Consider the following 10,066-nt stretch of genomic DNA (forward strand, 5'->3'; position numbering starts at 1 on the left):
CCTGAGGTTGGATAATAAGCTTCTGCCACTGGCTTCTGTGTCCTGCCCAGGACCATCTGCGGTAATGAACTTGGAAGGCTCATTGTAGATTGCAGAAAAAGAAAAGTGAGAGAGAAAAGCACAGTCCAGCTCTTGTCAGTGGGTCCAATTATGGCTTCTGTCCGCTTAAGAAAAGAAATTCAGAAAAGCTAGACTAGGAAGGGACTGGGATGGAGCAGGCAAGGAAGGATGGGATTGGGGAAACCCATGATGGGAGAACCAGACTGAAATTCCTCCAGGACCCAGGTTTCTAGAAGGAGAAGTTCAGGGGTTGCAACAATAGGGATTGACTCTCCAGTGTCCAAATGTGAAACTCCTCAGCCTTGGGCACCACTGCATGTCGCTGGTCTGAGGGAAGAAGCTGCCCCACACCCTTTATGCTCACTGTCAATCCCCATCTCTCACATTGGTACAGGAACAGGACCCATTGTGCCTATCTAGACTGATTATTAGTATAATCACTGCTGATTATTTGTTTTTGTTTTTGTTTTTGTTTGGCTGCACCACATGGCTTGAGGGATCTTAGTTCCCCAACCAGGGATCGAACCCAGACCCACAGCTGTGAAAGCACCGAGTCCTAACCACTGGACCATCAGGGAATTCCTGAATATTTGTTTTCTGAGACAGGATCTTAGAGTGCTCAACCAGGAATCTATCAATCACTAAAACCATTCCCGGGGCTTCCCTGGTGGCGCGGTGGTTGAGAGTCTGCCTGCCGGTGCAGGGGACATGGGTTCGGGCCCTGGTCTGGGAGGATCCCACATGCCGCGGAGCAGTGGGGCCCGTGAGCCACAACTACTGAGCCTGCGCGTCTGGAGCCTGTGCTCCGCAACAAGAGAGGCCACGATAGTGAGAGGCCTGCGCACCGCGATGAAGAGTGGCCCCCGCTTGCCGCAACTGGAGAAAGCCCTCGCACAGAAACGAAGACCCAACACAGCCATAAATAAATAAATAAATAAATAAATAAATAAATAAATAAACCTAAAGTTTAAAAAAAAAAAAATTTACTTAAAAAAAAAAAAAACCATTCCCAAGATATATTTTTTAAAAGTTTATTTTATTTTTTTTGAATTTTATTTAATTTATTTTTTTATACAGCAGGTTCTTATTAGTTATACATTTTATACATATTAGTGTATATATGTCAATCCCAATCTCCCAATTCATCCCACCACCAGCCTCACAAGACATTTTTTAAAACCTTTTTTGTATTGTGAAATAAATACAAATATACAGAAAAGTGCATAAAACATAAATATACAGCTTAAGGTATTATGAAAAAGGGAATGCTTGTAATCAGCACTCAGGCAAAAAAATAGAACTTTTCCAGAAGACCCATCCTGCCCCATCCTGATGGCAACTTTTTCCTTTATCCCTAAAGGTAACCACACCCATGACTGTTATGCTAATTATTTCCTTGCTTTCTTTATAGTTTCACTACCTGAGTAGACATCCCTAAACACTATAGTTTAGTTTCGCCTGTTTTTGAGCTTTATGTATTAAAAAAAAAAAAAATTCCCAAATATCAACTATTCAGAAGCTTTTGTGTATTTTTATCCTCCCTGCCTACATGGTTCAGAGATTAAAGTAGTAGTCACTGTCAAACTGAGTTTTTATTCTTTTTCCATTTTCCTTTCTTTTTCCCTTTCCTTCTTTGCTTCCTTCCTCCCTGTCACCAGCGCTCTTCTTTTCCTTAAAATTCTAGAGATTAGAACAGGCACTCTAGGGAACTCTGCTCTACACTCTGTAATAACCTGTATGGGAAAAGAATTTGAAAAAGAATAGATACATGTATATGTATAACTGAATCACTTTTTTGTACACCTGAAACTATCACAACATTGTAAATCAACTATACTCCTATATAAAATAAAAATTAAAAACAAACAAAAACAAGATTTGGTAGGAAAATATATATTTAAAAATTCCACTGGGATTTTGATAGGGATGGTTTTGAATCTGTAAATTGCTTTGGGAATACTGACATCTAACAATATTAAATCTTCCACTTCATGGGAAAAACAAACAAACAAACAACAAACAACAACAACAACAGGGCTTCCCTGGTGGCACAGCCGTTAAGAATCCGCCTGCCAATGCAGGGGACATGGGTTCAAGCCCTGGTCCGGGAAGATCCCACATGCCGCGGAGCAACTAAGTCCGTGTGCCACAACTACTGAGCCTGCGCTCTAGAGCCTGCAAGCCACAACTACTGAGCCCATGTGCGACAACTACTGAAGCCCATGCTCCTAGAACCCGTGCTCTGCAACAAGAGAAGCCACTGCAATGAGAAGCCTGTGCACTGCAACGAAGAGTAGCCCCCGCTCGCCACAGCTAGAGAAAGCCCGCGTGCAGCAACGAAGACCCAATGTAGCCAAAAATAAATAAATAAAATAAATAAATTTATTAAAAAAAAAACACCACCACCACCAACAAAAACCAGACAGGTGCTCTGGCATCAGACAACCTGGGTTTGAATTCTTGTGTCAGAACTTACAAGCTGAGAGAACTTGGGAAAGTTTATATAAATCTCTGTGCCTTGCTGCCCCATTTTCCTCAGCAGTAAACAGAGATAATAATACAACCACCCTCATTAGAGACAACAAAATAAAACCACATTCAGTGCTTAGAATAATGATTGACACATAGTAAACATCCAATAAATGTTAGCTATTCTTTCCTCTTCTCCCCTCCTTCCTCACTTCTTCCCCCTCTCATCTCCCCTTCTCTCTTCTCTCATTTGTCTTCTTTATTCTCTTTTCTTCTGCTAATTTGTTTACTCTCCAACTTATGTTTTCTCATCTCTTTTCCCTCTCTGTCATCTCATCTCCTTTTCTAGCCCTTCTCCCAAGGCCCTGGCAAAACAAGCTTCCCCTTGGTTGGGTCTCTCCCACAAGAGGAAATGAAGCATTTTTAACCGTGATGGCCTCCATGGGCGTGGTGAACCAGCCTGCATCATCAAACAGTTTCTTGTCAAAAGATATGATCCCGGCCTGGACCATAAGCATCTGACTGCCAATTCCAGCATCAGGGCAATCACTCTGCTCTTTCCCTGCTCAGCCAGGGAAGTTGCCTCCAAGTTTTGGTATCTCTTTGAAAGATTACGTTTCCCTAGCATGACACTGATTTATTGATAGTTCCTACTCCTCAAATTTACTTTAACATGTAAGGATTTGATAAATGTTATTACATAAGCACAGAGTTGCTATAAAATTTTCATACAAAATAAGAATGAGTAGTGGAAAAGAATAATGTCCTCCTTGCCCTATCCTCCCATTCTTGGTTGGTATGAGACCTCTGGGACCTTTTCTGTATTTGCATGGGTGTTGTGACTTTGTTTTATTTACATAAATAGGATTACATGCTCCAGACTGTGCTGTGACTTTTTTTTTTTTAAATAAATTTACTTATTTATTTATTTTTGGCTGTGTTGGGGCTTTGTTGCTGCAGGCGGGCTTTCTCTAGTTGTGGCGAGTGGGGGGCTACTCTTTGCTGTGGTGCCGGGCTTCTCTTTGCGATGGCTTCGCTTGTTGCAGAGCACAGGCTCTAGGCGCGAGGGCTTCAGTAGTTATGGCATGTGGGCTCAATAGTTATGGCATGTGGGCTCAGTAGTTGTGGCTTGTGGGCTCTAGAGCACAGGTTCAGTAGTTGTGGTGCGTGGGTTTAGTTGCTCCGCAGCATGTGGGATCTTCCCGGACCAGGGATCGAACCCATGTCTCCTGCATTGGCAGGCAGATTCTTAACCACTGCGCCACCAGGGAAGCCCTTCTTATTTTATTTATTTATTTTTGGCTGCATAGGGTCTTAGCTGCTGCGCATGGGCTCTTCATTGTGGCATGCGGGCTCAGTAGTTGTGGCACGCGGGCTTAGTTGCCCCGTGACATGTGAGATCTTTGTTCCCCAACCAGGGATCAAACCCGTGTCCCCTGCATTGGAAGGCAGATTCTTAACCACTGGACCACCAGGGAAGTCCCTGTGCTGTGACTTTCTTTTATCACATTCAACATACCATGGACCACTATCCATGCCAGCACTTACCGATGTACCTGTTTGGTTTTTTTTCGGCTGCACTGTGCAGCTCCCTGATCAGGGATTGAACCTGCGCCTTTGATAGTGAAAGCGCGAAGTCCTAACCACTGGACCGCCAGGGAATTCCCTACCTTATTCTTTTCTTTTTTTTTAAAATAAATTTATTTATTTATTTATTTATTTTTGGCTGCGTTGGGTCTTCCTTTTTGCCCACGGGCTTTCTCTAGTTGTGGCGAGCAGGGGCTACTCTTCGTTGCAGTACACAGGCTTCTCATTGCGGTGGCTTCTCTTGTTGCGGAGCACGTGCTCTAGGCACAAGGGCTTCAGTAGTTGTGGCATGCAGTCTTCAGTAGTTGTGGCTTGAGGGCTCTAGAATGCAGGCTCAGTAGTTGTGGCGCACGGATTTAGTTGCTCTGCAGCATGTGGGATCTTCCCTGACCAGGGCTCGAACCCATATTCCCTGCATTTGCAGGCAGATTCTTAACCACTGCACCACCAGGGAAGTCCCGCTGTTCCTCTCTTGAAGGACATTTAAGTTAACAATTTTTACTCCTATAAATGCTGCAATAAACATTATTTTATATATATTGTTGGGTAGTAATGATTGTTCCTTCAGAATGGATTTCTAGAATTTTTTTTGGTGAGTCCATAGGCAGATATCTTACATTTTGACAAGAGTTGTCAAATTGTGACAAATTTGAAGAGAAGGAGGCAGGCGTGCACTTGAAAGAATAAGGAGAAGAAAGGTCCAGGCTAAGATACCTTGAAGGCAAAGGCCCTGGGGCAGAAGAGAGCTACCTGTTCCAGGAACTGAAGGAAGATGTGGTGATTGGCTTTAGTGAGGAAGAAGTGAGGTAGGCTTGGCAAAGTCAAATAGGGGCACATAGGGAGATTGCGTTTTATTGTAAGTGCTCTGTGGAGCCATTTATTGAAGAGTATTAAACAAGAGTGGCTCTATTGATGGAGTTCTCAGAGTACATGGTGCCTCCAGGCAATCACCTTGAAGTCAAAACCAATCTTCAGGTTTAGGTCATTCATTGACACAAAGACAAAATAATACAAGGACTACATGGAGTGTTCTGGAGATAACATGAATGATTCAAGGTCTCAATACTTTTCAATTAAATGACTCAGATGATGGCAGTAAAAGTTCATTCTGAATTGCAGAAGTCATGGGGTCACTAATCCTTTGAAGTTTCATGGCAGCTCAGAGCTCTAACCAGGCTGAAAGGGTCATGGGCTTTAGGATGGTTTGAAGGGAAAGAGGGAAATTCTGTTGCACCAAGAAAGGGAAGAGAACCTAAAGTTGAGTAGATGGTGTGGTTCATTGTGGTAAGAAATCCTGGAAAAAAGAACTTAAAAATTGAGTAAATTGGGACTTCCCTGGTGGTGCAGTGGTTGAGAATCTGCCTGCCAATGCAGGGGACACGGGTTTGAGCCCTGGTCCAGGAAGATCCCACATGCTGCGGAGCAACTAAGGCCGTGCGCCACAACTACTGAGCCTGTGCTCTAGAGCCTGCGAGTCACAACTACTGAAGCCCATGTGCCACAACTACTGAAGTCCATGCACCTAGAGGCCATGCTCCACAACAAGAGAGGCGACCACAATGAGAGGCCGCCGCACCGCAAAGAAGAGTAGCCCCCGCTCGCCACAACTAGAGAAAGTCTGCGTGCAGCAACGAAGACTCAACGCAGCCAAAAAAAAAAAAAAAAAAAAAATTAAATAAATACAAAAAAAAAAAAGATTGAGTAAATATTTAAAGGCAGACGTTATGGGAGGGGAGTTTCTGAGATTCTATGCTGTCCTCAAGCCAGGTTGTCTAGACGAGAGGCTTCCAAACTTTTTTTTACTCATGTCCCCTGTGAAAGAATTTTGAAAAACAACGTACTATTTTATATACTTTTTAAGTTGACATTAAACTTTTCTTATTTATTCAGTTGGAAAAATGTGATTTCTGAATATATATACATATACACACACACGTAATTTAAAAATACAATTATTTCATCAGTCTTTAAATGTATCCAATATAACCTAAATTTCACAACGACTTTAACATTTATCAGCTTAAAAACATTCAGAAAACAACTTTTGTAAAGTTGGAAATTTTACATCCAACTTTTCCTCTCAGGACCTTATCTTAATATGTGCTTGAAACACTTTTATTGATCCTTCACTCTCATACTTCTGTGCAATAAATGTATTTATAAATTACTTTTTAAAATTTCCATAACAATAAAACTTTATGTAAATATACGGTTGTTTCCAATCATTATTAAAACCCAATTGATCGGGGCTTCCCTGGTGGCGCAGTGGTTGAGAATCTGCCTGCCAATGCAGGGGACGCGGGTTCGAGCCCTGGTCTAGGAATATCCCACATGCCGCGGAGCAACTGGGCCCGTGAGCCACAATTACTGAGCCTGCGCGTCTGGAGCCTGTGCTCCACAACAAGAGAGGCCACGATAGTGAGAGGCCCGCGCACCGCGATGAAGAGTGGCCCCCACTCGCCGCAACTGGAGAAAGCCCTCACACAGAAACGAAGACCCAACACAGCCAAAAATAAAAGTAATAAATAAATAATAAATAAAAAAATTAAAAAAAAAAACCCAATTGATCAAAGCATCATGAAATACTCCAAAATTTGATAACCATTAAATATAACAAACATTTATTTAAAACGGTTTTTTTTTCTCTGCCAATTAGTTCATATTTCTATGGATGTGAGTGTTAATTTTATGTGTCAACTTGGCTAGGCTACGGTGCCTAGTTTGGTCAAACACCAGTCTCAATGTTGCTGTGACGGTATTTTTAGGCGTGATTAACATTTAAAGCAGTGGCTTTGAGTAAAGCAGAGGACCTTCTACAAGGTGAGTAGGCCTCATCTAATCAGTTGGCCTTAAGAGCAAGGACAGGTTTCTTGGAGTTTCCTGCCTGCCGCCCCACAGAATTTGGACTTAACCCTGCAAAAACAACTCTTTCCTTAGTCTCCAGTTTGCTAACCTGTCCTACAGATTTTGAACTTGTCAGTCACCACAATTGTGTGAGCCAATTATTTAGTGAGAATCAGTTTTCTGATGCATAGTTGTTCTTTTGAAGATAATGTGTCTTTTTTTTTTCTCCTCTGGCTACTTTTGAGGTGTTTAGCAATTTCAGTATGATACACTAGGTGTGGTTCTCTTTATATATTTCCTGTTGTTTCTGGAGTTTGAAGTGCTTCTTGTATCTATAAATTGATGTTTTTCATTTGTTAAAAAAAATTCTCAGCCATTAAGTCTTCCAATATGATTTTACCCCATACTTGCTCTCCTTGTCTTTTGGAACTCCATCTGTGTGTATGTTAGATCCCATGTGTGTCCTGTCTTTTTCCTGTATTTTTCTATCTTTGTATAACTCTTTGCTTTACTCTCGATTTTTTAACTTATCTTCTAGTTTATTAATTCTTTCTTCAGCTTCTCCTAGTTGCTGTTATGGTCATCCTTTGATTCTTTTTTTTTTTTTTTAATAAATCTAATTTTTATTTATTTATTTATTTATTTATTTATTTTTGGGTGTGTTGGGTCTTCGTTTCTGTGCGAGGGCTTTCTCTAGTTGCGGCAAGCAGGGACCACTCCTCATCGTGGTGCGCGGGCCTCTCACTGTGGCGGCCTCTTGTTGCGGAGCACAGGCTCCAGACGCGCAGGCTCAGTAGTTGTGGCTCACGGGCCCATTTGCTCCGCGGCACGTGGGATCTTCCCAGACCAGGGCTCGAACCTGTGTCCCCTGCATCGGCAGGAAGACTCTCAACCACCGCACCACCAGGGAAGCCCCATCCTTTGATTCTTAATTTCAGTTACATTATTTTCAGTTCTAGAATTCCCATTTGCTTTCTTAAAAATAGCTTCCAGTTGTCCACTGAATATCTACTTCTTGTCTTTTATTTCACTGAATATATTAAGTGTAGTAATCTTCAACCCTTGTCTGTTAAGTCCATTATTTAGAATCTCCATGAATCTATTCATTGTCTGTCATTTTCTGTTGGTTTTCAGCTATGCCTTGTCTTCTCATGTATCAGTTATTTTTGACTGAGTGCCAGATATTGTACATAAACTATCGTAGAGATAAGTTGAAGTTCAAGATGTCACCTTCGTATAGAAAGGATTTACTTTTATTTCTGGTCAGCAGGGATTAAGATGATTTAATGGTGGGCTTTGTTATTTAAGAGGGCTGGTTTATTTCTGGTTTACCCTTACTTCTAGGGCACCTATTTTCAAAGTATAGTCTGTGGATCTCTGGGAGTCCCTGAGATGTGCTCAGGGGATCTACAAGGTTAAAACTGTTTTGATAGTAATGCTAAGACATTTGTGGTTTTTTGTTGTTTTGTTTGTTTGTTTTCCTTGCTGAGTGGAAATGTACACTGACAGTAATGTCATTGGTGCTTTACCATTGATGCCTTACCACAAATCAAGGATATGATACTAAACCATCCACTTGCAGTAAAAAGAAAATAAAAGCCAGTTTCACTTAAAAACGCCCTTGACGAGCAGCAAAAATGATTAACTGTATTAAGTCTCAACCCTTAATATTCTGTGTGACAAAATTGAAAATATACATAATATATTTCTGTTGTATGCAAAAGTATCAAGTCTGGAGGAAAGAAATGTGTGAGATTGTTTGAGCTGTGTGCTGCACTGATTGCTTTTTTGTTTTGTTTTGTTTTATTTTCACACTGCACAGCTTGTGGGATTTTAGTTCCCCAACCAGGGATTGAACTCAGGCCTTTGACAGTGAAAGCATGGAGTCCTAACCACTGGACCGCCAGGGAATTCTGACTAATTGCTTTTTTAATGGGCATCAATTTACTTAAAAGAATGTCTGGAAGATAAACTATAGTTAAAGACTTTTCTGAAAAGATTGGTGGTGATATTAATGGATGTGATTTTTGGATATTCTATAGTGAAGTATTTCAACATTTGGAAGATATGCATAACTCAGTGAACCAATATTTTCCCAATGACCAATGTATGTTAAAAATTACGCATAGGTAAGAGATCATTCACAGTACAGAATAGGCCAATATAAAGTATGGAAGTATGAAAAGTTCATTGATATGATTTCAGGTTCTGCATTGCAACAAACCTTGAAGAAACTACAACTTACTGAGTTTAGGTGTAGTATCAAAGAAGAATATTCTCAATCATCTTTAAAGCCTATTAAAATACTCCACCCTTAACCTACATACTTCTGTAAGGCCAGATTTTTTTCATATATTTCAAGCAAAACAACCTACCACAACATATTGAATATCAAAAACAATATTTTATAGATATTTTAATTCTGAGTTTTAATTTTTGGTTTGGTAAATATTGATAGATATAATCCGTATAATCTTTGAGGTCTTAAATACTTTTTAAGATTGTAAAGGGATCCAGGGATCAAACGGTCTGAGAACTGATTGCCCTAGAGTATAACCCTATCTGGATCCCAAGTAAAAGACTGGGATTAAAAACTAAAAAACTCTTCGTTAGCAGGCCTGACTCCTGGACACTGTCAAACTGTCAAAAAGTAATACACATCTCATCCACTACTTTTGGATTTGGCTATTGCCTTGAGGGGGAAAGCAGCCTCAAATGCTGGGCTCACTTCTCTGGACCTCTCTTTCGTCCAGATTTTTGTCCTGTAAGTCCATGCTGACTTGGTAACTCTCTAGAGCCTTCAAACAGATTTTCTAATAGCTTTTTGTTTTTTTAAAATTTTTTTTAAAAATTAATTAATTAATTAATTAATTTTTAGCTGTGTTGGGTCTTTGTTTCTGTGTGAGGGCTTTCTCTAGTTGCGGCAAGTGGGGGCCACTCTTCTCTTCATCGCGGTGTGCGGGCCTCTCACTGTCGCGGCCTCTCTTGTTGCGGATCACAGGCTCCAGACGTGCAGGCTCAGTAGTTGTGGCTCACAGGCCTAGTTGCTCCGCGGCATGTGGGATCTTCCCAGACCAGGGCTCGAACCCGTGTCCCCTGCATTGGC

This window comes from Balaenoptera physalus (assembly GCF_965194825.1).
Source record: "Balaenoptera physalus genome assembly, chromosome: 15".
Taxonomy (NCBI): Eukaryota; Metazoa; Chordata; class Mammalia; order Artiodactyla; family Balaenopteridae; genus Balaenoptera; species Balaenoptera physalus.